We start from the raw sequence: 25756 nt of genomic DNA, 5'->3' as shown, positions 1-25756 counted from the left end.
GACAGGCGATGGATTCTGATGCCTTGCTCGCATGGCAAACTCAAGGAGAACAATATTGCATCAAGGATCAATTTCCCTTCTTTAGAGACCGGCTATATGTACCCAAGAAGGAATTACAACAGCATATTATTTCAGATTAGCATGACTCTCGGATCGAAGGACACCCTGTGATCGCCAAAACCTTAGCTAAAGTCAAACAGAACTTTTGGTGGCCTACCTGGCAAAAGGACGTTGTCCAGTATATTCAGTCTTGCGGTTGTCTCCTATAACCATTGGACATTCCTCCTGCTCCATGGCACACTCTTTCCCTGGACTACATCACTGATCTGCTTCCCAGTCAAGGGTTTAACACCATTCTTGTAGTCGTGGACTTATTCTCTAAGATGGCACACTTTATTCCTCTCAAAGGCCTCCCAGACGCATCCACCTTAGAAAAAGTGTTTCTGGAGAACATTGTTAAGCTACATGGCTTCCCATCCGTTCTGGTCTCTGATCGAGGCAGCCAGTTTGTATCCAACTTCTGGAGAAAATGTTGTTCAATGGCACAGATTGCCGTCCGGTTATCTACCAGCACCATCCCCAAATGGACGGCTAAACCGAGAGGACCAATCAGACCCTCGAGCAGTATTTACGGTGCATGCTGCACCATGAATTAAGAGTTTGGAAATACCTACTTTGGATAGCCTAGTATGCGTACAACAATTCTGTACATTCTAGCACAGGACAAACACCTTTTTACACCCTGTATGGCAGGCATCCAGGTACCTCGGAACTCGACCTTCCAGCCAGCTTGGAAATGCCTGAAGTAAAGACTCTCCAGACAACCATCACCCAGGCTTTCAGAAAGGCGAAGGAGCATCTCATTCGTGCTAAGGAAAAGCAAAAGCATTTCGCCGACCAACTTTGGAAAAAGTGGGAGACAAGGTTTGGTTAGCCCCCAAATTTGTACCCATCAAAGGAACCCGGAACTTCCATCCACGATACTTAGGACCCTGTACCATCAAGGCAATTATCAACCCGGCAGCCGTCAAATTGGACTTACCACCTAATCTACAAATCCATCCGGTATTTCATGTATCCCTCTTAAAACCAATGCAACCTGGTACACAAATTGAGACACCACCAAAACCCAGACTTATCGATGGAGAATGCGAATTCGGAGTCAAAGGCATCCTGGACTCTAAATACTCTAGAGCCAAGTCATATTATCTCGTTGACTGGAAGGGATTTAGACCCCAAGATAGATCCTGGGAGCCCAGTGAGAACATCCACACACCACGTCTGATCAGAAAGTTTCATAGGAACTTCCCAACTAAACCTGGACCAGACAGGAGAAACACTGTGGGAGGGGCTTTGGGGGGGAGTGTTGTCACGACCCTCAGCCCTGATCCCCACTGGCAAGCTCATTGGCCAGGTGAAATCAGGACTTGGATCGCAAATAAGGCCTGGCATCCACGCCTCAGGCCCTCTTGGGGCCAGTCCTGGCACCTTTGGCGCCAGGCTCATGCACAGTGAAAGACGTCTGCTCAGGGAACTACTTTATTTAGGCTTTTATCCAACATGGAGGCATCCACATAGCTTGATTCCTGAGAACCAAGCTATGCGTTATAGTGTTTTGGGTGTGGTGGCCTAGAGACTACTTTACCTGGACTACTTTGCAGAGGCTATTTAAAGCACACCGGAGCACAACACGCTTCGCGTTACTTTGCAGCTAGCAACGTGACGCTCACCGTGTCCAGCTTACTCACAAGCCTGGGAAATCAGAACCTGCAGAAAGACAAAAGAACATTGTTAGCAGCAGCATCTTACCTGCGATCTCCAACCTTCACTGCTCGCAGCTCCTGGGTAGCTCCGTTGGATCTGCGCTTCGCCCGGACCAAAGGACCTGAAAAAGGAAGAAAAAACATCATTAAAGGAGATATCAGAGACATTTCAACCACGAATTGCTTAAAAGACTTACCTGGCTGATCGCCTTTCGGCCGGCATCGCTCCGGAAACCCACACGCGCTTGGAGCACACCGCGACCTATAAAAAAAGGAGAAACCCAGGTCAGCGAAGACAAGACATTGCTGCGCTGCGCAAAGCGCTTACTTACCGCATCATAGCGCTTATTGTGCGCCTCTCAGAAGTCTAGGCGGAGAGCACAGGGCAGAGGCTATCTCTCCCTGTATGCAAGTAGATTTAAGGGCGATTCCGGAGACAATGCTAGCGAATAACAGAATAAAGGTACATACCAAGCTGTTAGTTGAAACAGGAATTCATAGGAACTGCAGGAGCAGGCTGTAAACAAAGAGACAGAGAAAAGGCAAAGACAAGCAAGTACGCTGGGCAACTTGGATTGATCAGAAATAAGGGTGTACTGGAATGTGATAAGGGGTCTCCAGGGATTAAGGAAAGCCCTTGGGATAGGTACCAGCAGATTACTCTTAACAACAGTCATACAGCAACGTCATGACTTGAGCGAGCCAAGGAAACTGTTGTACTCAGTGCAAGGGTAAAACTGAAAGACCATATACTGAGGCAGGTACAACTTCAACGGACTATGTGAAGGCAACAGAAGTCTTTCCTTATCTGATCTGAACGGAGACCAACCCAGGGTCACACTGTAAAACGGATTCAAGTGGAGACCCCACAGTAGACCAAGAAGTATTCAAGTAGAAAGCAGTGTTGAAAGAAATAACCAGGTACTAGACATGATAGGGTATCAGAAGTTGGAACAGGCAGGAAGCAAGGCAAGGAGCCCGGAAGAACAGAGCAGAAGGCAGAGGAGTGTGGCAAGGCTGCCAGGCAAGGAAGCACAGAGGAGAATGTCAGAAGGTAGTGGAGTGCGGTAGAGCCGTCAAGCGGGAGCCCAAAGGAGCAGGGCATAAAGCAGCGGAGTGTGACAGAGTCGCCAGTTGGGAGCCGAGAGGAGCAGGGCGGAAGGCAGCGGAGTACGGCAGAGCCATCAGGTGGGAGCCCAGAGGAGCAGGGCGGAAGGCAGCGAAGTACGGCAGAGCCGTCAGGTGGGAGCCCAGAGGAGCAGGGCGGAAGGCAGCGGAGTACGGCAGAGCCGTCAGGTGGGAGCCCAGAGGAGCAGGGCGGAAGGCAGCGGAGTACGGCAGAGCCGTCAGGTGGGAGCCCAGAGGAGCAGGGCGGAAGGCAGCGGAGTACGGCAGAGCCGTCAGGTGGGAGCCCACAGGAGCAGGGCAGAAAGCAGCGGAGTGCGGCAGAGCCGCCAGGCAGGAGCCCAGATGAGCAGGGCGGAAGGCAGCAGAGTGTGGCAGAGCCGCCAGGCAGGAGCCCAGATGAGCAGGGCGGAAGGCAGCGGAGTGCGGCTTGAGCCATCAGGCGGGAGCCCAGAGGAACAGGGCGGAATGCAGCGGAGTGCGGCAGAGCCGTCAGGTGGAAGCCCAAAGGAACAGGGTAAAAGGCTGCAGCAGAATGGGAAGAGAGCTGCAAGCATCAACAGCAGCAGCAACAGGAATCAAAAGGCCAAAAGAGGAAATCCAGGAAAGGTCAAAAACTGGTAACAGGAGCACCAGCACAAACTCCCAGAGAAAGCAGTTGACTGACAACTGCTTCTGTTCAGAGTGAGCCTATAAAGGCCCTCCCAGCCAGCAGGCCAGCAGGGTGGAGCTGATTGCAGACTCTGGCAGCTGTGTTCAATTAAGTCCAGCCCTAGCTTCAGTAGCCTGCAGCAGTAGCAGCAGTGGATTCTAATAAAGTGCTCTCCAGCTCTCTGCAGCCAGACCTGCAGTAGCTTGGAACAGGTGAATGCAATCAGCCCCTCTGCAGCTCTTAGTAGCTTGCTGCAAACAAATGTATTTAATATGCCTCCTCCAGCCCTCTGTGTTTTGGACAGCCTACATGTCCCAGACTCCATCTGCTGGTTTAATCAAAAATCCGGAATGGAATATGCAATTAGATTAGTCCAAAACTGCAGCGGTAAAACAAGGAAATAAAGGAATAGGCGCATGTAAAGGTGCTGGGAGGCAGGCAAGCAGAATCGTGACAGTATGCCCTCCTCACATAGTCCATTGTGTCTTTCAAGCAGTAGGAAGAGTAAGGGTTGAAGCCCTAAAGTCAAAATCAATGCCCAGGTAAAAAATTTATATTCCTTCAGTGTAGTACTTCTATCAGAAAATGCAAAGGGGTGATTGTTCTTCACAACCCTACCAAGCGTCTCGCAAGGTACATCAGTACGTAAGGTGGGTGTGCAGAAAAACAGAATTGTAGACTGAAGATCTTTAGAGGATACAGCAATAGAGGCTGGCAAAGACACAGGAATTGCTGGTTTCAGGTTGTTCTTTGGATGCAGTGGTTGTGAATGTGACTCAGAATGCAAAGAAAATTTTTTACCTTCAGATGGCTGTGGCATGACTGAACTATCTTGGTGACTTTCAGAAAGGGTAAGTTTATTCTTTGTCACAGAGAGTTGATATTCTGATGGCATTACTAATCCAATAGGTGGACTTTGGCCTTGAGCCGTGGATAGCACATTCATGTAATTGGTTACAGGCTCAGAGTGTTCAAGTGTTTGGGAAGGAGATACTGCTGACTGCAAGGCTAGCGGAGGCTTGTTCAAAATCCTTTCACTGACAGGGAGTGCAGGTATCTCGTTCCACTGGTTTAAATGTTCAAGCAGCATAACACTAAAAATGGTACTGATCATAAGGTCTTGAAACACTAAATCCATTACTGAATCTTTCTTTTCACTGAAGGAGATGCTTTTGCATTCAAGGTAATCTTCATTCATTTCTTGTGCTTTCATTTCAATTATGGGCATTTGAATTACTTCGGGTGTTGAAGTGGACACTGGGATAAAAATGGATGCACAGTCTTGATTCAAGTCACAGGCATGAGCAAGCGTTGAAACAAGGCATGAGCAAGCGTTGAAACACAATGTTTGAAACAGACGGTTGTTGGACTGGTAATCTTTTCGGATACTGCAGTAATTGTATTGCTGTCGGTGTGCAAGGCACTGTTGGATACTGGTGTTGGAACCAGGGAAGGAGTTTGGGTCGAGGACAGCATTGGAGTAGGACCATGGTTAAGCTCCTGGAAACAATGTTGTACCGAGTCTGCAGAGGTGTCAGAAAAGATAGCAGAGGTAGACTCAGCAGGAGACAGAAGAGGTCTTTCAAAGGAGTCACCCAGTGTCATGATGCCTACCCCCGGGGAACCAGACCAGGTCCAGCAACCCCGGAAGCAGGCATCAAGTTATTTTGAGCAAGCCCAAAAAACCCTGCTAGGGGCTGCTTTGGTGCGGTCCTGGCGCCTATGGCGCCAGGCTCATATGGAGAGTCAGTCCTGGCGCCATAGGCGCCAGGTTCATAGAGTAGAACTTACCTGATGCAGACCATGCTGCAAGCTTACCTGATGCAGACCATACTGGAAGGGACTATTTTACCTAGGGACTATTTTTCACTTGGGTGGGGCTGGGTAGGAATACTTACCTGGGACTACTTTGGAGGCTATTTAAACCATTCCCAAAGAGCAGCACACGCTTCGCGTTATTCTGCATCCAGCAGCGTAACGCTCACCGTGTCTGCAAGCCTGCATCCAGTCTTCTGCCACGCCCGCCTCGAGTCTGCAGCTCTTAGAAAAAGGGAGGAACAGAAGAAGAAGAGGTTAGAATAAGAGCAAAACCTTCGATCCTTACCTGAATTCCGGATACACCGCGCCTTCGAGCTGGAAGAAGGAAGCATTTTACGCGCAACGCCTCGCCTGCTGCAGCGCCGCGCTGAACTCACAGGCCTTCACAGCATCCTCACGATCCACCGCATTCTTCTGCACGTTCCTGCCGCACTCTGGCACCTAAGGGGAACACAAGAACAGCAAAGGTGAGCCAAGGGAATAAACAGAGGCAATAGTAACTACCCCCTTTGACTTACCTGATTACCGCCGGGGGTACTATTCCTCTTCACGGGTTGGCGCAGTCTCCAATGCATCCTCGCCGTACCCCGGCCCCTAAGGGGAACAAAAGGACAACAAGGTGAGACGAAAGGACAAACAAGGGGAACTCTTCTCACCACAATAGACTTACCTAATTTTACCGCCGGAGGCATTATTCCCCGAACTTCGTATTTTCTCTCCACACCTGAATAAGGGAGCAAGCCACAGGTTACATTCTGGCCTTATTTTATTGAACTGTGTCGGATAAGCCAAATCCTTACCTGAACTTCGTCAGCTACCACGAGGAACTCTTCGCTGCGGTCAAGCTGCAAACTGCAAGGAATCGGACAAGAGTGAAAGTCAGACATGTGAACTCTTACGAACTACATACTTTTCGGAGTCAATATTGTTCAGGAACTCAACAATTTCTTCGAGCCAGTGAAGCAACTGGTTATCAACGCGCCCCTGCGCTCAATGCAGGATGGAGAGCTCATCTTTTCAAACCATCAGGTCAGACTATAAGAGGGGACATCAAAGGTGATCTGTGGGGAGAACAGCAGGGTAGGGGGATTTACGCTCACCTCCAAGGGTGGTTAATTGCCTTTCTCCATTTGCAGAAGAATATTCGTACGGGCCAAGCAAACGAAGCTAGGTGGGCCAGTCCAGTCCGTCATCTCGGCCCTACGCGTCACATTGGTGGAGACCGCAGCAGTCCAGATCAGATCGACGCCTCTGTGGGAGCCAGGTGAGCGGAACACCCAGTGAGGTACAGGAGGACCAGTCTTCACCAAATAGATCGTAGTTTGGGAAAACCTGGCTGGCATCTCGAACAGAAAGAGAAGAGCACTCCAAGTTAACCTGCAACTGGTAAGCATATTCCTGCTTCAATCTTTCTATTTGCTCCAACGTTCTTTCCTTTAGCTTATGCAACTCATTAGGAACCCAAATGTCATCAATAATTAGAGAGAGAATGTTTGGTTCATGGTGGCATGGGTTATCTGAAGATGAAATGTATTCCTCTCTTACGTTTAGCCAATACAGGATGCCATAGTCGTCATATAAACCCATGGATTGCCTCTTTAGAGCAAATAGCTGTTTCTGGATACTGTGCAAATCAAAGACATCCTTGAGGGACTTAGCTGGTCTTTCTTTAACATAATGTTTATTGGTAGAAGGCTCAGGATCTGCTGTTATCTTAGCGTAAGACTCTGAGGTTTCAGAGCAAATCTGTGGAACAGAACCAAGACTAGAGGCATGAGTGGCATTGTGTTTGTCAGGATAATGCATGGCACCAACATAAAGCGTCTTAGAATCTTGCTTCATCATGTCAGTCCTAACACACTGAATAGTGACCAGACAATACTTTACAGGTTCACTGCAACAGTACACAGTAGGAAGACTTTTCACAGAGGTATACGTTGAAGCCTCGCAACTAGCCGTTGACTTGGAGGGGCATGCCAAGGAGTCAAATACCTATTTTCTTCCTGTAACTGTTCTGTGGTCATCAAATCGGGATTAGCTGTAACGCTCACCTGGTTCCCACGGAGGCGCAGGTCTGGCTTCGAGTGCTGATGCTTCTTCAATGGTGAAGCGCAAGACTCTGAAGATGGACAGGAAGGGCCCTCTACTCTGGCTTCTCCGGCTCGTAGGAATATACCCCTGTGCGTGAAAAGGGAGTATTACCTACTGACTGAGTTATGCTCAAGCCTCCCACTCTCTTCCAACCCTCCACGATACCCTTCCACGATTCCCCGTGAAGTCTCACCTTAGGGTCTGAAAGGACGAGCTCTCCATCCTGCTTCTGACGCAGGGGCGCGTTGAACCCAGTTACTTCACTGGATTCAAGTTGGATGGGAGTTCAGGTAAGCTTGATTATACTGGTAAGGCGCTGTAAAAGTTCCTTTGCAAGTTCAAAAGTTCAAGCTTTAAATAATAATGTTCATTGTCTTTTTTCAGGTGATGAATGAAGATTCCTTTGGAGACTTCTTGCAACAAAGAGCTAATGTTGATGTCTTTTCCCCATAGGGGCCGGGGTTCGGAATGCCGGAGATATGGCGCCGACCCGAAGTGAAACGTGCAGTTCCAGTAAAGATCTGGTAAGTCCTAGATGAGCGCTCAGGTAATGTTTTTGAATTCGCTCATCTAATGTCTCTGTCTTTTTTCCCCATAGGGGCCGGGGTCCGGAAAATGCTTGGAAGCAGCAAGACCCGAAATGAAATGGGAATGACCCAACAGGTAAGTCTTAGAAGGAAACTGAGCTTTTCCTATTCCCTTCCTTCTCTCACCTCTTATTCTTGTCTTTTTCTCTAGGCTCTGGGAAGTGGCTGTGTATCCGGATGATCGCTGCTGAAGATGGAGGAACCCAGGAAAGGTGAGTGAAATGCAGCGCTGCAGCGATCGTAACGAAATGCTTTTAAAAATGAGGTCTTCCCTTTCAGGATCGTCGGTGATGTCTCCGTGGTTCAGATTAGCTGGTAGGTCTCTTGTCTCCCTTTGCAGGTGACCCAGGATGCTGACAGGCGTGGCTGAAGTCCAGGTGCAGGAGCTGACACGGTGAGCATCCAGCTGCGAGGAGCAGAACAACGCGAAGTGTGAGTTGCTGATCGGGTGTGGTTTAAATAGCTTTGGAAGTTCCAAGTGTGTATCTTTCCTCCGATCAGGTATGTATCCTTCCCCGACCACACCCGGGCGGAAACTAGTCCCACAGGTAAAGTAGTTCCTATTCAGGCCTCAAGAGTGCCTGGATGTGGCAGCATGGTCTGCATCAGGTAAGTGCACATTAAAACACTTGAAGACATGTCTAGCTTTATGAGCCTGGCGCCTAAGGCGCCAGGACAGAGGTCCAACATGAGCCTGGCGCCTAAGGTGCCAGGACTGCGTCCAAAGGGCCCCAGCTTGGGCCCGCTGGCACTCCCCTGGGGGAAATGATGCCTGCCTCTGGGGTTGCTGGGTCGGACCTGGCTCCTTGGAGGTAGGCATCATGACATTAGCAGAAAACACAGAGTTCCACCCGGATTACTTGGTTTGGCAGAAAAATGTGAAAAGAATTTGGCACGGAGATACCCATTCTCTTTGAGGACGGTAGCTTCATTATGGGAAAAAGTCTCAAGTAACTGGGTGCTGGTAGTTTGCTTGGAGGATGTAGGGGCTTGCCAAGGGTTCTTGTTTTTCTTCAAAGGCATCTTGGATCGAACAAGCATTGGCCCAAGAATCAAAATGTTCTTTTTGGTCAGTCAATCTCTCAGAAGTCAAGGCGGAGAGCACAGGGCAGAGGCTATCTCTCCCTGTATGCAAGTAGATTTAAGGGAAATTCCGGAGACAATGCTAGCGAATAACAGATTAAAGGTACATACCAAGCTGTTAGTTGAAAGAGGAATTCATAGGAACTGCAGGAGCAGGCTGTAAACAAAGAGACAGAGAAAAGGCAAAGACAAGCAAGTACGCTGGGCAACTTGGATTGATCAGAAATAAGGGTGTACTGGAATATGATAAGGGGTCTCCAGGGATTAAGGAAAGCCCTTGGGATAGGTACCAGCAGATTACTCTTAACCACAGTCATACAGCAACGTCATGACTTGGGCGTGCCGAGGAAACTGTTGTACTCAGTGCAAGGGTAAAACTGAAAGACCATATACTGAGGCAGGTACGACTTCAACGGACTACGTGAAGGCAACAGAAGTCTTCCCTTATCTGATCTCAACGGAGACCAACCCAGGGTCACACTGTAAAACGGATTCAAGTGGAGACCCCACAGTGGACCAAGAAGTATTCAAGTAGAAAGCAGTGTTGAAAGAAATAACCAGGTACAGGACAGGATAGGATATCAGAAGTTGGAACAGGCAGGAAGCAAGGCAAGGAGCCCAGAGGAACAGAGCAGAAGGCAGAGGAGTGTGGCAAGGCTGCCAGGCAAGGAAGCCCAGAGGAGAATGGCAGAAGGTAGTGGAGTGTGGTAGAGCCGTCAGGCGGGAGCCCAAAGGAGCAGGGTGTAAGGCAGCGGAGTGTGACAGAGCCGCCAGGTGGGAGCCCAGAGGAGCAGGGCGGAAGGCAGCGGAGTACGGCAGAGCCGTCAGGTGGGAGCCCAGAGGAGCAGGGCGGAAGGCAGCGGAGTACGGCAGAGCCGTCAAGTGGGAGCCCAAAGGAGCAGGGCGGAAGGCAGCGGAGTACGGCAGAGCCGTCAGGTGGGAGCACAGAGGAGCAGGGCGGAAGGCAGCAGAGTAGAGCAGAGCCGTCAGGTGGGAGCCCAGAGGAGCAGGGCAGAAACCAGCGGAGTGCAGCAAAGCCGTCAGGCAGGAGCCCAGAGGAGCATGGTGGAAGACAGCAGAGTGCGGCTTGAGCCATCAGGCGGGAGCCCAGAGGAATAGGCCGGAAGGCAGCGGAGTGCGGCAGAGCCGTGAGGTGGAAGCACAAAGGAACAGGGCAAAAGGCTGCAGCAGAATGGAGAGGGAGCTGCAAGCATCAACAGCAACAGCAACAGCAACAGCAACAGGAATGAAAAGGCCAAAAGAGGAAATCCAGGAAAGGTCAAAAACTGGTAACAGGAGCACCAGCACGAACTCTCAGAGAAAGCAGTTGACTGACAACTGCTTCTGTTCAGAGTGAGCTTATAAAGGCCCTCCCAGCCAGCAGGCCAGCAGGGTGGAGCTGATTGCAGACTCTGGCAGCTGTGTTCAATTAAGTCCAGCCCTAGCTTCAGTAGCCTGCAGCAGTAGCAGCAGTGGATTCTAATCAAGTGCTCTCCAGCTCTCTGCAGCCAAGCCTGCAATAGCTTGGAACAGGTGAATGCAATCAGGCCCTCTGCAGCTCTTAGTAGCTTGCTGCAAACAAATGTACTTAATATGCCTCCTCCAGCCCTCTGGCTTTTGGACAGCTTACATGTCCCAGAATGCATCTGCTGGTTTAATCCAAAATCTGGAATGGAACATGCAATTAGATTAGTCCAAAAGTGCAACGGTAAAACAAGGAAATAAAGGAATAGGTGCATGTAAAGGTGCTGGGAGGCAGGCAAGCAGAATCGTGACAGGCCCAGCTAGCCAGTTCACCACGTGTCACAGGTTTCCCCTTTTATCACCTGTTTTCTCTGTTTTGCGGAGTCCTTTGTCGGGGTTTTCTTCCGAGCAGTTCGGGTCTTGTACAAGCCCGCTCGGCCGTCTTCGGATTCCAGGATTCGTTCAGCTTCTTCGTCCGGGATCTAGGAAACTCCAGGAAGCTTGGAATGGAGGTAGCACACGGAGGCGGTCTGCGCGGAACGCGGAAGAAACAGGATCAAGGAAGGTAGTAGGAAAGGAGAAGGAGGAAGGTCAGGGAACCAGGAAGCAACACAGTTCAAGAGAACGAACTACGGAGCACGTCAGGCCAGAGCTATCGGTAGCGTTGAGATGCGTGGAACCGCAGGGGAGTGGCTAATTTATAGAACGTGCTGCATAGGACGTAAAGGTCGATAGACCGCGTTCCGTGTATACGGCCATGTTGGGTGTACTACAGCGGGTAACCCCCGATGTGCCAGGGACCAGGAAGACCAGAAAGGGCGTGATCGACGGATCATGACAGTATGCCCCCTTCTAAAACCCGTTCCACCGGGTTTACCTGGATGAATTCGGTGGAACCTTCTGAGCAATCTGGGGGAGTTCAAATTTGAGACAGGTTCCCAGGTACGTTCGCTGGGTGGATAACCTTTCCATTCCACCAGGTATTGAAGTTTGCCTCGTCTATATCGGGAATCACAAATACGAGAAACTTCATATTCCAGCTGGTCATTGAGAAGCATAGGACTAGGTCTAAGAGTAGTCCGGGTAGTTTGGATGAAGGGCTTCAACAGGGATTTGTGAAAAACTGGATGTATCTTCTTCCAGGAATCCGGGAGTTGGAGTCGAAAGGCCACAGGATTGATGATCTCTTTTATAGGGAAGGGTCCATAATACCGGGGAGCCAACTTATTCGGTCTGAGATGTCGGGGTAGAAGTTTCGAGGATAGCCATACTTTATCCCCAATGGAGTATGAAGGCCCTGGTCTTCTCTTTGAATCTGCATAGTATTTGGTTTGGACTCACGCTCTTTCAAGATGTTCCTTGGCTTCTCTCTGCACATTTATGAGTGTTTCAATCCAGGAATCGACAGTAGGAACAGGTGTAAGGTGTGGAAGAAAAGAAGGTAAGACCAAAGGGTGAAATCCTTGGCTGCAGAAAAAAGGGCTGGTCTTAACAGCCGAATGGTTTGAATTATTGTAAGCGAATTCGGCTACTGGTACTAAAAGTGACCAATCATCCTGGACTTTGGTAGAGAAACAACGAAGATATTGTTCAAGGGTTTGATTTACTTGTTCTGTGACACCGTTGGTTTGGGGATGATATCCCGAGGAGAGAGCTCGTTGAATCCCTAGTATCCTGCAGAGGTGTTTCCAGAATTGTGATATATACTGGTGTCCTCTGTCCGATATGATCTTGGAAGGAAGTCCATGCAGTCGGAAGACGTGTTCCAGGAAAATACCAGCAAGTTCTGAGGAGGATGGTAATTTATACAGAGGAGTAAAGTGAGCCATATGAGTGAATAGATCAATGGTGACCATGATAATGGTATAACCTCTAGAAGGCGGCAATTCCACAATGAAGTCTGTAGCAATGATTTCCCAAGGTCTGGTTGGTGGTGTAGGCTGTAATAAGAGACCTGCTGGTTTCTGGTTATCATGTTTGTTCTGATTACAGACGCAGCAAGATTGAATATACAGTTGTACATCGGTCTTCATCTTGTGCCACCAAAATTGACTTTGTATTAGACGGAGGGTGTTGGAAATACCACGATGACCGGAATGAAGAGTATCATGGCATGGATGTATTATTCTTTGTTGTAATTTTTGAGTAGGAATGACCAGATTGGTATCTTTGAATAAGTATCCGTCTTTGACTCTCAAGTTCCATTAATTCCTTTCTGAAATTCCTTTCAAAAGCTCCGAAGTCTGAGTTTGCATACGAAAATCTTCCAGGAGGTTGTTTGCTTGAGCTACGAATATGGTATGAGGAAACATCTTGGGATACGTCCGATCCGCCGGAGGTTCATAGTCTGGATGACGAGAAAGTGCATCAGCTATTACATTTTGGGTTCCAGGGACATGGTGAATCTGAAACTGATATTGGGCAAAAAAGAAGGCCCACCGAGCTTGGCGACTATTCCTACATTCCAGGGCTTGCAATACTTGTAGGTTTCGATGATCCGTGTAGACATGGACCGGAAATTTGGCTCCTAGAAGTAAATGACGCCATTCTGTGAAGGCTTGACGGATGGCTAGCAGCTCTTTCTCTAGGACGGAGTAATGGGTTTCACTAGGAGTTAATGTCCGAGAAAGGTAGACGATGGGATGTTCCAAGCTATCCTCGAATTGCTGTTTTAGGATGGCTCCAATGGCGTAATTGGAGGCGTCTGTCTCCAATATGAATGGTCGATTAACATCAGGCTGAGCAAGAATGGGAGCTTGTGTAAATTCAGACTAACTGTTGGAAGGCTTTCCCTTGGGCCATGGTCCAATGAAAGGGAACATCTTTTTTCAATAAGGCAATTATTGGTTGGACAATCTCGGAAAAGGAAGGTATGAATTTCCTATAGAAATTAGCCAAGCCCAGGAAGGATTGTATCTGTTTCACCGAGGCGGGGCTAGGCCAGGATAAAATAGCCTTGACCTTGGATTGATCCATACCGATACCATCGGTAGTAAGGACAAACCCTAGGTAGTGAACAGTAGAAGTATGGAAGATGCATTTCTCGGGCTTCGCCAGGAGTTTATTTTTGCGTAAGCGTTGTAATACTGCTTTCACATGTTCTTCGTGCTTGAGAGGGTCCTTCGAAAATATTAGAATATCGTCCAGATAGATAATCACAAAAAGGAACAGCATGTCCGAGAACACTCGATCCATGAAACGTTGGAACACCGCTGGGGCATTTGCAAGTCCAAAGGGCATGACTAAGAGGCCGATTCATGGAATAATTAGCGCGGCGCAAGTGGGCAAAAACGTGCGATTCGCAGTGGAATAGCAAAAATCGCAGTGCAAGTGCGAAAATCGCACGAAAAGCAGCGCACATCGATTCATGGAAGGGCGTGCGCGAAAAAACCATCTGATGTGCGCTAAAAAAGTGCGTGGCGCACGTTGGCGCACAGGCCATCTAACGGTGTGCGCCAGGTCACAGCGAAAATCGCACAGGCCACAGCGAAAATCGCACATAGCGCGGGGCACACAACAAAAGTAGGCGGAACACGGGGCGTAACACTCGGAATGGGGAACAACTTGCCAAAATGTGGGCGTCACGGGGGAAGTACAGGGTGCAAGTGCACGGAACGCCCACACGCTCGCCTACAACACGTATTCATGGAATCGAATAGGGCAAAACAGCGCACGGTCAAACCAGTGCACAGGCACAAACACGACCGCCACAAGAAAGCAGGCGGTAGTGTCCCTGCGCCTGTAATAAATGTGCGCCAAAAGGTGCGCCAACAAATAGCACCTATATACAGATATGATGAATGTCCTATACTGTGGCCCTCCAGGATAAATGACGTGCAAAGGGGTACCCACAAACACGGACACCCGCTGACTGAAAAATAACGTGTGCGTGTATTTCGGGGTGTGCGGGAAGTTTCACACGCGATTTGGCTGGGTACATGGATTCCAGGGGTGCGCGGGAAGTTTCACATGCGATTTGGCTGGGTACGTGGATTCCAGGGGTGCGCGGGACGTTCCACACGCGATTAGGCCGGGTACGTGGATTTCAGGGGTGCGCGGGAAGTTCAACACGCGATTTGGCTGGGTACGTGGATTTCAGGGGTGGGCGCGAAGTTTCACACGCGATTTGGCTGGGTACGTGGATTCCAGGGGTGCGCGGGAAGTTTCACACGCGATTTGGCCGGGTACGTGGATTTCAGGGGTACGCGGGAAGTTCCACACGTGATTGGCCTGGGTACGTGTACTACGGGTTGCGAGGGAAGTTCCACACGCAATTTCTGCAGGGTACGTGTATTTCGGTGGTGCGGGGGAATGCTACTCGTGCTTTGGCCATGTGGGTCCCCCCAGGTGTTCCCTCTACACCCTCCACGGCCCCTGCAGGCAGCCCACACCACAGGGAACTACCCTGCACCCCTGCTCATGTCCCACAGGCAACCCATCCACCATGGCCATGCCCACCAGCCAACCCACATGTCACCTTGCACCACTGATCACAAACACATGTCTCCCACCACCCCCACCCCCCAGCAGTGCAGGGGCAGCCTCCACCAGGCCCCCACTCATGTCTCCCACCACCCCCAGCCACCAGGGGCAGCCTCCACCAGGCCCCCACTCATGTCACCCACCACCCCCAACACCCAGCAGTGCAGGGGCAGCCTCCACCAGGCCCCCACTCATGTCTCCCACCACCCCCATCCCCCAGCCACCAGGGGCAGCCTCCACCAGGCCCACACTCATGTCACCCACCACCCCCACCCCCCAGCAGTGCAGGGGCAGCCTCCACCAGGCCCCCACCCATGTCTACCACCACCCCCACCCCCCAGCCACCAGGGGCAGCCTCCACCAGGCACCCACTCATGTCTCCCACCACCCCCTACCCCTACCCCCCAGCAGTCAGGGGTAGCCTCCACCAGGCCCCCACTCATGTCCCCTATTACCCCCACCCCCCAGCACTGTGGGGCACCTGCCAGCAGGCCCCCACTCAAATCTCCCACCACCCCCACCCCCCAGCAGTGCAGGGGCAGCCTCCACCAGGCCCCAACTCATGTCACCCACCACCCCCACCCCCCAGCAGTGCAGGAGCAGCCTCCACCAGGCCCCCACTCATGTCCCCTATTACCCCCACCCCCAGCACTGTGGGGCACCTGCCAGCAGGCCCCCACTCATGTCTCCCACCACCCCCACCCCCCAGCAGTACAGGGGCAGCCTCCACCAGGCCCCCACCCATGTCTACCACCACCCCCACCCACCGGCCACCAGGGGCAGCCTCCACCAGGCCCCCACTCATGTCTCCCACCACCCCCACCCCCCAGCACTGTGGGGCACCTGCCAGCAGGCCCCACTCATGTCCCCCTGCACCCCCACCCCCCAGCCACCAGGGGCAGCCTCCACCAGGCCCCCACTCATGTCTCCCACCACCCCCACCCCTCAGCACTGTGGGGCACCTACCAGCAGGCCCCCACTCATGTCCAACTCATGTCCCCCTGCACCCCCAGCCCCTAGCCACCAGTGGCAGCCTCCACCAGGCACCCACTCATGTCTCCCACCACCCCCACCCCCCAGCCACCAGGGGCAGCCTCCACCAGGCACTCACTCATGTCTCCCACCACCCCCACCCCCCAGCACTGTGGGGCACCTGCCAACAGGCCCCCACTCATGCCCAACTCATGTCCCCCTGCATCCCCACCCCCCAGCCACCAGGGGCAGCCTCCACCAGGCCCCCACTCATGTCTCCCACCACCCCCTACCCCCCAGCAGTCAGGGGCAGCCTCCACCAGGCCCCCACTCATGTCTCCCACCACCCCCACCCCCCAGCAGTGCAGGGGCAGCCTCCACCAGGCCCCCACTCATGTCTCCCACCACCCCCACCCCCCAGCCACCAGGGGCAGCCTCCACCAGGCCCCCACTCATGTCTCCCACCACCCCCACCCCCAGCAGTGCAGGGGCAGCCTCCACCAGGCTCCCACTCATGCCCCCCACCACCCCCACCCCCGGCCACCAGGGGCAGCTTCCACCAGGCCCCCACTCATGTCACCCACCACCCCCACCCCCCAGCAGTGCAGGGACAGCCTCTACCAGGCCCCCACACATGTCTCCCACCACCCCCACCCCCCAGCCACCAGGGGCAGCCTCCACCAGGCCCCCACTCATGTCACCCACCACCCCCACCCCCCAGCAGTGCAGGGGCAGCCTCCACCAGGCCCCCACTCATGTCTCCCACCACCCCCACACCCCAGCCACCAGGTGCAGCCTCCACCAGGCCCGCACTCATGTCACCCACCACCCCCACCCCCCAGCAGTGCAGGGGCAGCCTCCACCAGGCCCCCACCCATGTCTACCACCACCCCACCCCCCAGCCACCAGGGGCAGCCTCCACCAGGCACCCACTCATGTCTCCCACCACCCCCTACCCCCCAGCAGTCATGGGCAGCCTCCACCAGGCCCCCACTCATGTCCCCTATTACCCCCACCCCCCAGCACTGTGGGGCACCTGCCAGCAGGCCCCCACTCATGTCTCCCACCACCCCCTACCCCCCAGCAGTGCAGGGGCAGCCTCCACCAGGACCCAACTCATGTCACCCACCACCCCCACCCCCCAGCAGTGCAGGGGCAGCCTCCACCAGGCCCCCACCCATGTCTACCACCACCCCCACCGCCCAGCCACCAGGGGCAGCCTCCATCAGGCCCCCACTCATGTCTCCCACCACCCCCTACCCCCCAGCAGTCAGGGGCAGCCTCCACCAGGCCCCCACTCATGTCCCCTATTACCCCCACCCCCCCGCAGTGCAGGGGCAGCCTCCACCAGGCCCCCACCCATGTCTACCACCACCCCCACCCCCCAGCCGTGCAATTTGCCTGGGTACGTGTACTTCGGGGTGCGCGGGAAGTTCCACACGCGATTGTACGTGTACTTCGGGGTGCGCATGAACTTCCACACGCGATTTGCCTGGGTACGTGTACTACGGGGTGCGCGGGAAGTTCCACACGCGATTGTACGTGTACTTCGGGGTGCGCGGGAAGTCCCACACGCGATTGGCCTGGGTACGCGTGTGAACTTCCACACCCGATTGGGCCTGTGAGAGTGGGTTACATGTATTCCAGGGGTGGGCGGGAATATTTACCCGCGACTGTGCCTGTGAGAGCATGCTACGTGTATTCCTGGTGTGGGCGGGAAGATTCACACGTTCGCCTACGACGTGCCGAAAAATGCTCCAATCCTGAGACACGTACGCCAGCATGAAGCAGGCGTACGTCGACTCGCGCAGCATAAAAGTGCGCACAAACAACAAACAAGCTCATACGCCAGGATGAATATACCATTCCTAGCAGCAGTGGCCGTGGGTTACCAAAGGAGGAGGAGGAGGATAGTGAGGGCCCGAATTTTCACTCCCAGAACCAGCCTTTTTGGCATGCCTGATGACCAGGTGTATGGGAGGTACAGGTTTCCCCCACACATAATACTGGACCTGGTCAGTGAGTGGGAGGATGACCTCACATCACCTACCCTGTGCTCCCAAGCACTCAGCCCCCTGGAGAAGGTCCTTAATGTACTGCACTTCTTGGCCACAGGATCATTTCAGCGGACAAGTGCCATAGTGGGTGGGGTGTCACAGGCCACGCAGTCACGCTGCCTACACCAGGTCTTGAACATCATCACTGCACACCCATCAGTCCGTAGGCACATATACCTGCCCAGGACACCTGCAGAAAGGCAGGCTGCCACCCTCGATTTCTACGGTGTGGCACAATTTGCAAAAGTGCTAGGTGCCATTGACTGCACCCATGTGGCACTACGTCCCCCCAGAGCATCTGAGCACATCTATAGGAACCGCAAGCACTGGCATTCCATCAACGTGCAGGTAGTATGTAATGCTAAGGGAATCATCACCTCAGTATATGCCAACTATCCAGGGTCCACCCACGACAGCTTCATTTACCGAATGTCTACCCTAAGCCGGGACCTAGAAGCTGGCCGGCATTGCGATACATGGCTGCTTGGTGAGTATGAATGCCACTGCACATGCATGCATGTCAGATGCAGAGTTATGTCACTACCCCACTAATGATACCCATCACCTCCTCACCAGGGGACAGTGCCTACCCTCTGAGCACCCACATGATGACGCCAATTCGGAACCCCATCACGCCTCCAGAGGTAAGATACAATACAGCCCATATTGCAACCCGGGGCATAGTGGAGCGCACATTCGGAGTGCTCAAGTCACGCTTTCGCTCCCTTGACCGGTCTGGCGGGCAGCTGTTAAATGCGCCCCCAGTAGTGTGCAGGATCATAGTGGCAGTATGTGTCCTGCACAATGTTGCAACACGCCGGGGCCTGGCCGTGGACATGGTGGTGCCCCCACATCCCCAACCACATGCACGCCCGCTCCGCATGGGAGGGGAGAGGGCACGGGGTGAGGCAGCCCGTACGCAGCTGGTGGCTAATTACTTCACATAGAAATCACACCCCAGTGGAGTGCACACAGGCCTGGCACATACCATCTGATAAGCAATGATGACTCGACCTGACAATTAAGACGAACTAAGGGACTGTCAACTGTCAGAACCATAGCAGCCTGAGATTGTTCATGTGGAAGTGTCACAATGTGTGCATCCCTACCTACACAAACATCACTAATGCAGTGTCATGAAAAGACACTTCCATGCTGCAGAAATGAATACCCACTTGCAAAATACTACATGAAAACAGTGCCATGTCACCCACCCCCTCCCCGGCATGGCCACACAACACACCATGGCATGTCATGCAATGTGAGAGGAAAGAAATGAATCCCCACAACATGCCCCAAGTGTCAGCAGCTACAGTGCCCCTAATGGAAACCTGTCCACACATGAAATGCTCACAGTAATGCAGGACCTACAACCCACATTACCAAATACTTACCAAGAATACCAATCACCTACACAACCTCCACCCTACCTTAAACATGCCATTACAGACTTAAAAATTAGCTAGCCTCACCACCTGATGATGACAGCCATCCAAACACTTGCAAGTATACAGTGTTAGCGCCTCGCAAGAGTGTAGGTGCACTGCTTACAACATGGACTCCAGTTCCAAGGTGGACCGCATTGTGAAGACATGAGGAATGTACCTGCAAATATGGAGGATGAGATGGATGCAGAGGCACATATCAATACACCACGCAGTGTACAATACAACAACAATATGCACTATGAATGTATACACAGTATTGACTACAGACTGCCCACACAGCTCATGGGAGTCCAATGTCACCATGTACGTCAATGTCACTTGGGCACATCCTTTGCAAACCCATGGAAACGGGAAGCAGGACGGGTGTGTGTGACAAAAACCCAAGCATCTGAACCAAATCCATGACAAGCCTGCATGTGCCCAGCCACAATGCAGCGTATGCCCATGGGTGCCACACAAGGCAACACACTGTCCCAAAAAAAAAAAAGAAAAAAAAAGAAAAAAAAAGAAAAAAAAAAGAAAAAATGGCCATTAATGGGCCCGGGGGGGTTGGGGAGGCCACCCAAGAGGTCCGAGGACAGGGTGCACACCAAAACCCACCTGTGTGGATCTTGCGAAAAAAAAACACCTCCTGGGCTCATGGCCTACACGGCTACCCTATTGTGGGAGTATCACTGCTGTCGCTATTCTCACCCTCTGCAGCTGCATCCGGAGGTGGTGGCACTATGGGAGGCAGCCCACGCAAAGCCCTAGTCTGTTCCTCCATGGCTGCAAGCATGCGGGTGTGGTAGGTCTCGTTCTGGAGGTTGAGTGTGCGGAGGTCCCCATGCAACAACTCACGGGATGCCCGGACCTCCGTCCTAGTTGCCTGCATCTCAGCTGAGAGCTTACGGGTGAGACGCTCCAGCTGCTGTTCTGTCCTTCGGTTTGTTGAAGCCTCAAGCTCAACAAGAGTCGTCCTGAGGTGAAGGAGTTCCAGCCTCAGGGCTTCCCTGTCGCCCTGGGACTCCATGGAGATGGCTTCCCGCAGAGTCGCCAGTGCCGCCCGCCTGTCCCTGTCGGACGCCAACATGTCCTCCCTGTGTGACTGGCAGATGGAGTTGGTTGCCTGCTGTAGTCGCTCCATCAGCCTTTCGGGGGGGACAATGGAAGTGGCCACCCTATCCATGGCCTGAGCCATCATCTCTGATGATGCTGCCTGTTGGGTTGCCATACCGTAAATGGATTGCTCCCATGCGGTATTGCCAGGTGGCATACGGCCACCACGTCGGCGGGCACCACACCTGTCTGGGGCAAGGCGAACTGCGCCTTGCTGTGCCGGCACTGCCTGAGGCTGCAGGACTGCATTCCCCCTCTGATCTGCTGGCCCAGGAACAGGATCAGATGTCGCGGAGTGTGACCCTGCATCCGTAACCACCAAAGGCGTACCTGCCAACACTGACATCCCCATTGAGGGTTCTAACCCTGGTGCAGGTGGGTCGGACAGAACAGAATCCCTGCCAGGAACACTCACCTGCGACGGCATGTAGGTCTCATTATCCGAATCAACACCTGAGTACAGCTCGGGGGAGGTGCAGCCAGAGACACCCCTTGAGAGCACGACCTGCAGCAGTTGTGGGTTCTCACCCACCACCACACCACGTCCCTCACTGGTGGTCGGTCGGCCCTCAGACCCCTCCTGGGTCTGCACCATCTCCATAACCCCAGCAGTATCAGGTGCGTCTTCCCCTGCAAAGACATAAAAGAAAACAAATGGAAACAGGCATTAGCACTATGGCACACAATGAGGGCTGAGAGGCTACAGAAACAGTACTTGATTGACACATATCCCACATGACTAAAACACTCCCATGCATGCACCGTCACTGCGTGTGATGGGGAGGCAGATGGCACACATTGATGACACCAAGATGGAAGATTAACACATTTGCTGCATGCTGCCTAGGAGTGGCATCACACATTGGCCAGTGATTGGCAGGTCAAATACACATGCCATCACACAGATGGCATGTACCTTAGCCATGAAGTGAAGAGGGATAGGAGGTCACCAATTGCTCATTCAGTCCAGTTTGTTCATATGATTGATTATTTTCATTGTAATGGTTCTAATGTTTAACATGCAGCTGCCAGTCAAAAATGGTCCAATAGCACAGGGACATGTCCAAACTAATCATGTCCACGAAACTGAGCCAGTCCACTGTACCATAGCCATGTCAGACATGTGACAATAGGACTGAGAAATCCCGAGTAAAAGTGGTGGTATGCAAACAATCTGCCTGAATAAACCGAGGTAAATAAGCAACAGTGTAGTGGCAAGATGACACTCCAAGGGCAACTGGCGTGGTGTTGGGCTGGATGTCTAATGTTGGCCGAAGGGATGCTGCTATACCCAAATGCTGTTGCCAAGAATGTTTAGGAAGAGGCACATGGGTGAGCCAAACCACTCAGGCACACACACCCTCCCCTGGCACCCAAACAGAAGCCCTCCCACACACAACATGCACATGGATGACACACACATGCATGTGCACTCACCGGACAATGCCTCGTAATCTGCCACTACTCCCACGCCTTGGATCTGTTCCTCCGTGATGTAGGTCCCAGCAACCTGCTCATGTGGAGTGAGTTCTATGTCGTCTGCTGGAGACCCACCTCCAGTCACTAGAGTTGCGGCATGACTTGAGGCCAGCTTATTCTTTGCCCTGCGCTTCAGGTCATTCCAGCGCTTGTAGCAATCATTAGCTGTGCGCCTCACGATTCCAAGGGCACTTATGATGTCCGCAATGGTCTGCCAGTGTGCCTGACGTTGTGCAGGTGTGGTCTTGGATCGTGCAACAATCACCATTTTGCGGTCATGTGCGGACACATACTCTACAAGTGCATTCAGTTCGGCCTCATTGAAGCTGGGCTTCCTTGACGGGCCGGACTGTGTAGCCGTGTCTGGGGCATCAGCCTCTACTGGACGAGCACTCTTCCTCTTCCGCTTGGAAGGTGGTGGGGATCCGGAGTGTCCTGCGCCGCTCTGGACACTAGGGGCAGGAGCGTGGGATTGCACACTCAGCATGGGAGTTGGTGCAGGCATTATCTCAAGTGTGATGACGTCAGGAGGAATGTCAGCATGATGGACTTGGACCGGCACTGTCCTGGATGGGTGTGTGAGAGGTGGGGTGGATGGAGCCGCAGCTGCCCCTGCAGCCTCTCAAGCCTGCCTACGCGGGGCAGCAGATGACCTAGCTGCCCCTGATCCACGTGGCCTGATGACACCAACGTTCACCGGCGCACGTGGCCTAGACCTGCTGAAAGGTCTGCTGGAAGTCAGCCATGGAGTCACCCTGTGCCAGGTCTGGTTCCACAGTGGGCTGGTCCAACAAGGGCTGAGCATGGATGGTGTCAGCCACGGTAACCTCAACCAGGGGGTGGGGATGGGTGTCCCTGACTGCTCCTCCACACATGGGGGGCTAGGGGCACCCTGCAAGTCACGGCCACGTCCCCTACCGGATCCACCACGGCCACCACTTGGGGCTTGGCCACCTTTGCCACCCTTACGGCTTGTTTGCCTCCCAGCCATGGCACTGATGTTATTGTGCGTATGGGAGTTGATGTGAACTATTGTCCTGGGCAATTGGGGGTCAAAGGGCTTGGGTACCAGATGGTAATCGTACCCTAGTGCTCTAGCAAGGCTGTATGTCACCCCTGGGGAAAGATGACGGGTCACGCAACGCACAGGCACCCCAAAAAAGGGAAGTGAGGTGCACGCAACCCCTCCTAGACCACGTGCGTGGAAAAATAAACCTGCACTACGCTGTGGCACCCAGGAACACAAGAATGAACGTATGTGTGTCACACGCAGCCTAGAATGACCTCTGAAGGGGTACGCGACACACGGGGCAAGCACAGATGTTAGATACGTGCGCGACTCACTGTCCGCCAGGAACAAAAGCGTGAAAAATATGCGCGCGTGCGCGTTGGCAACACCCCCGCCAAAAGAAGAATTGTACGCTGTCTGAGGAGACAGGACAACAGTAAAAGGGAACGCTGTTTGAGGAAACAGGCCCAGGAAAAAGAGGAAAAGAGAAAAAACTGTCAGAGGTAACAGGGAGTACGAACTGGAAACGCTGTGAAGTAAATCGCGTGTGAACCGACAAGAAGTACAGATTTCACCCACTCGCTCTCCACGAAAAGCACGTACAAGGAAATGGCGTTCTACACGTACCTTTTATACACACGTCACAGACGCGCATACGCAATGAGGCCATTTCCACCAATTACGCGCTTTGACACTCGGACGTGTATCTCTTCAATTTTTACACGCGCCATTCTCTACGGCCATGCGCATGACGTCACAGCTGCGCATGGTGGCCTTTGGGCCAATGAAATCGCATATGCGAGCACACGTGGTAAAACTGCACGTCCGAGTGTCATCGCATGTAATCGGAGGGAAGTGAGCGTACACGCGATTGGCCTGGGTACGTGTATTACTGGGGGTGCGCAGGAAGTTCCACACGCGATTGGTGGAAATCCACGTGTGCTCTGTCATCACGTGTAATGAGGGAAACACCCGCGCGCCTCACGTCAAAGACGCGCTCACGCGCTAAGGGCCTTTGGTCCAATGAAATCGCATATGCGTGTCGACGTGCATAAGCGCTTAGGGCCTTTCCTCGATTTACACGCAGACGTGCGGGATTTTCACGTGCCAAATCACTCCGTATCAAGCTGGCCACGCGTAAGCACACGGAAGACCACGCTCCTGCCCAGAAGGCCGAACTACTGCCCCCCAGAGCCCCGAGCACGCTCCCACCTGCAATCTGCTGCTGCCTGACAGCCTGCTGCCCACATGCCCTGCCATTTGCTGCCTGCACATCAGCCAGGGGTGCTGTTGCTGTGACCACCCCTGTTGGAACCGAAGACTCCCGACTGGGATTCCATCGCTCCACAGCCCAGCCCCAGGACCCAGTTGCCCACCCACTCCTGCCTCTGGGGTTGTCATGTCGGGGCAAACACCATCTGAGACCACTGACAACCCCCGGCCAGAGAGGCAGAGGGGCACCAGCTTCAGTGCCACCGAAGTTGGTGTCCTGGTGGAGCAAGTCCTGGGGCAGTATGATGCCCTCTTCGGAAGTTCCCGCGCCGACAAGGAAGGACGGACTCGGATCTGGACTGACATCGTGACTGCCATCAACGCGGAGGGGGTGGCAGTCCGCAACTTCCAACATGTCAAGAAGCGCTGGGAGGACTTCAGGTCCAGGACCCTGAACAAGGCCCGGCGCCTCTTGAAGGCAGCGGATGCCAAGGGGCGCCGGGGCCACTTGTCGGAAGAACAGATGAGGGTCCTGGAATGCATATCCCCAGTGCTCCACGTCCAGGTCCTTGAGAGGCTGACCCGTCTGGAGTCGAGCGGTAAGTGTACATGCATCCTGATTGTGAGCTGTGCGTGTGGTGATTTTTCAGTAGTGTGCAGGTTGCACATCTGTTTGTATGGGGTCGAGTATGGGTGGGGGTGTACCGGGCCGTGGGGCTAACACATGCGAGGGCTGGAATGTGTGAGACATGGATGGTGCTTGTGTGTGTAGGCTTGCATGCCAAATGCAGTTGTGTGGGCACACATGTTTGGATGAATGTGTATGTAGGTAGACATGTCCGTGATGTCACACATGTATGTTGTTTTCAGCTGCATGTATCAGCACTGTGTACATGTGCATGTGTGTGTATTTGACAAGGGTGCAACAGTGAGGCAACATGGATGCATGTGACAGCGGTATGTGGAAGCCTGATGGGCAGATGTGACATGGATGCCCACCTGAACACTGCGACACTTGGCAGAGGTGTACGCATGCATGCAAGTGTGGTGGTGTGTGTACATGTGTGGTGCACTTCCTGTGTTGCATGTGATGTCTGGCTCACCTTTGCCTGCTCATGCTGTTGTATGTGTATGGATGGTGCTGGCAGTTGCGATATGGCTGTGGTATGGCTCATGTGTGCGAGTTGAAATGACATGTGTGTTGGGGATTGTGATGACATGTCTGAGGTTTGCCAATGCCACTCATGTACAACTGTCATATGTGTATGTGTCCATTGTACAGTGCCCTGATGCCTGTGTTTTATTTCTCCCTGTCTGCAGCGTCAACTGATGAAGAGGGCGGAGAAGGTGCTGTAGAGCACAGCGGCGGGGATCCCACCGCCAGCCGGAGACGCAAGGCCCGGCTCCCCTCCCATG

This window comes from Ambystoma mexicanum, chromosome 3q (assembly GCF_040938575.1).
Source record: "Ambystoma mexicanum isolate Mex_15411 chromosome 3q, UKY_AmexF1_1, whole genome shotgun sequence".
Lineage (NCBI taxonomy): Eukaryota > Metazoa > Chordata > Amphibia > Caudata > Ambystomatidae > Ambystoma > Ambystoma mexicanum.
Note: the sequence above shows the minus strand (reverse complement) of the source record.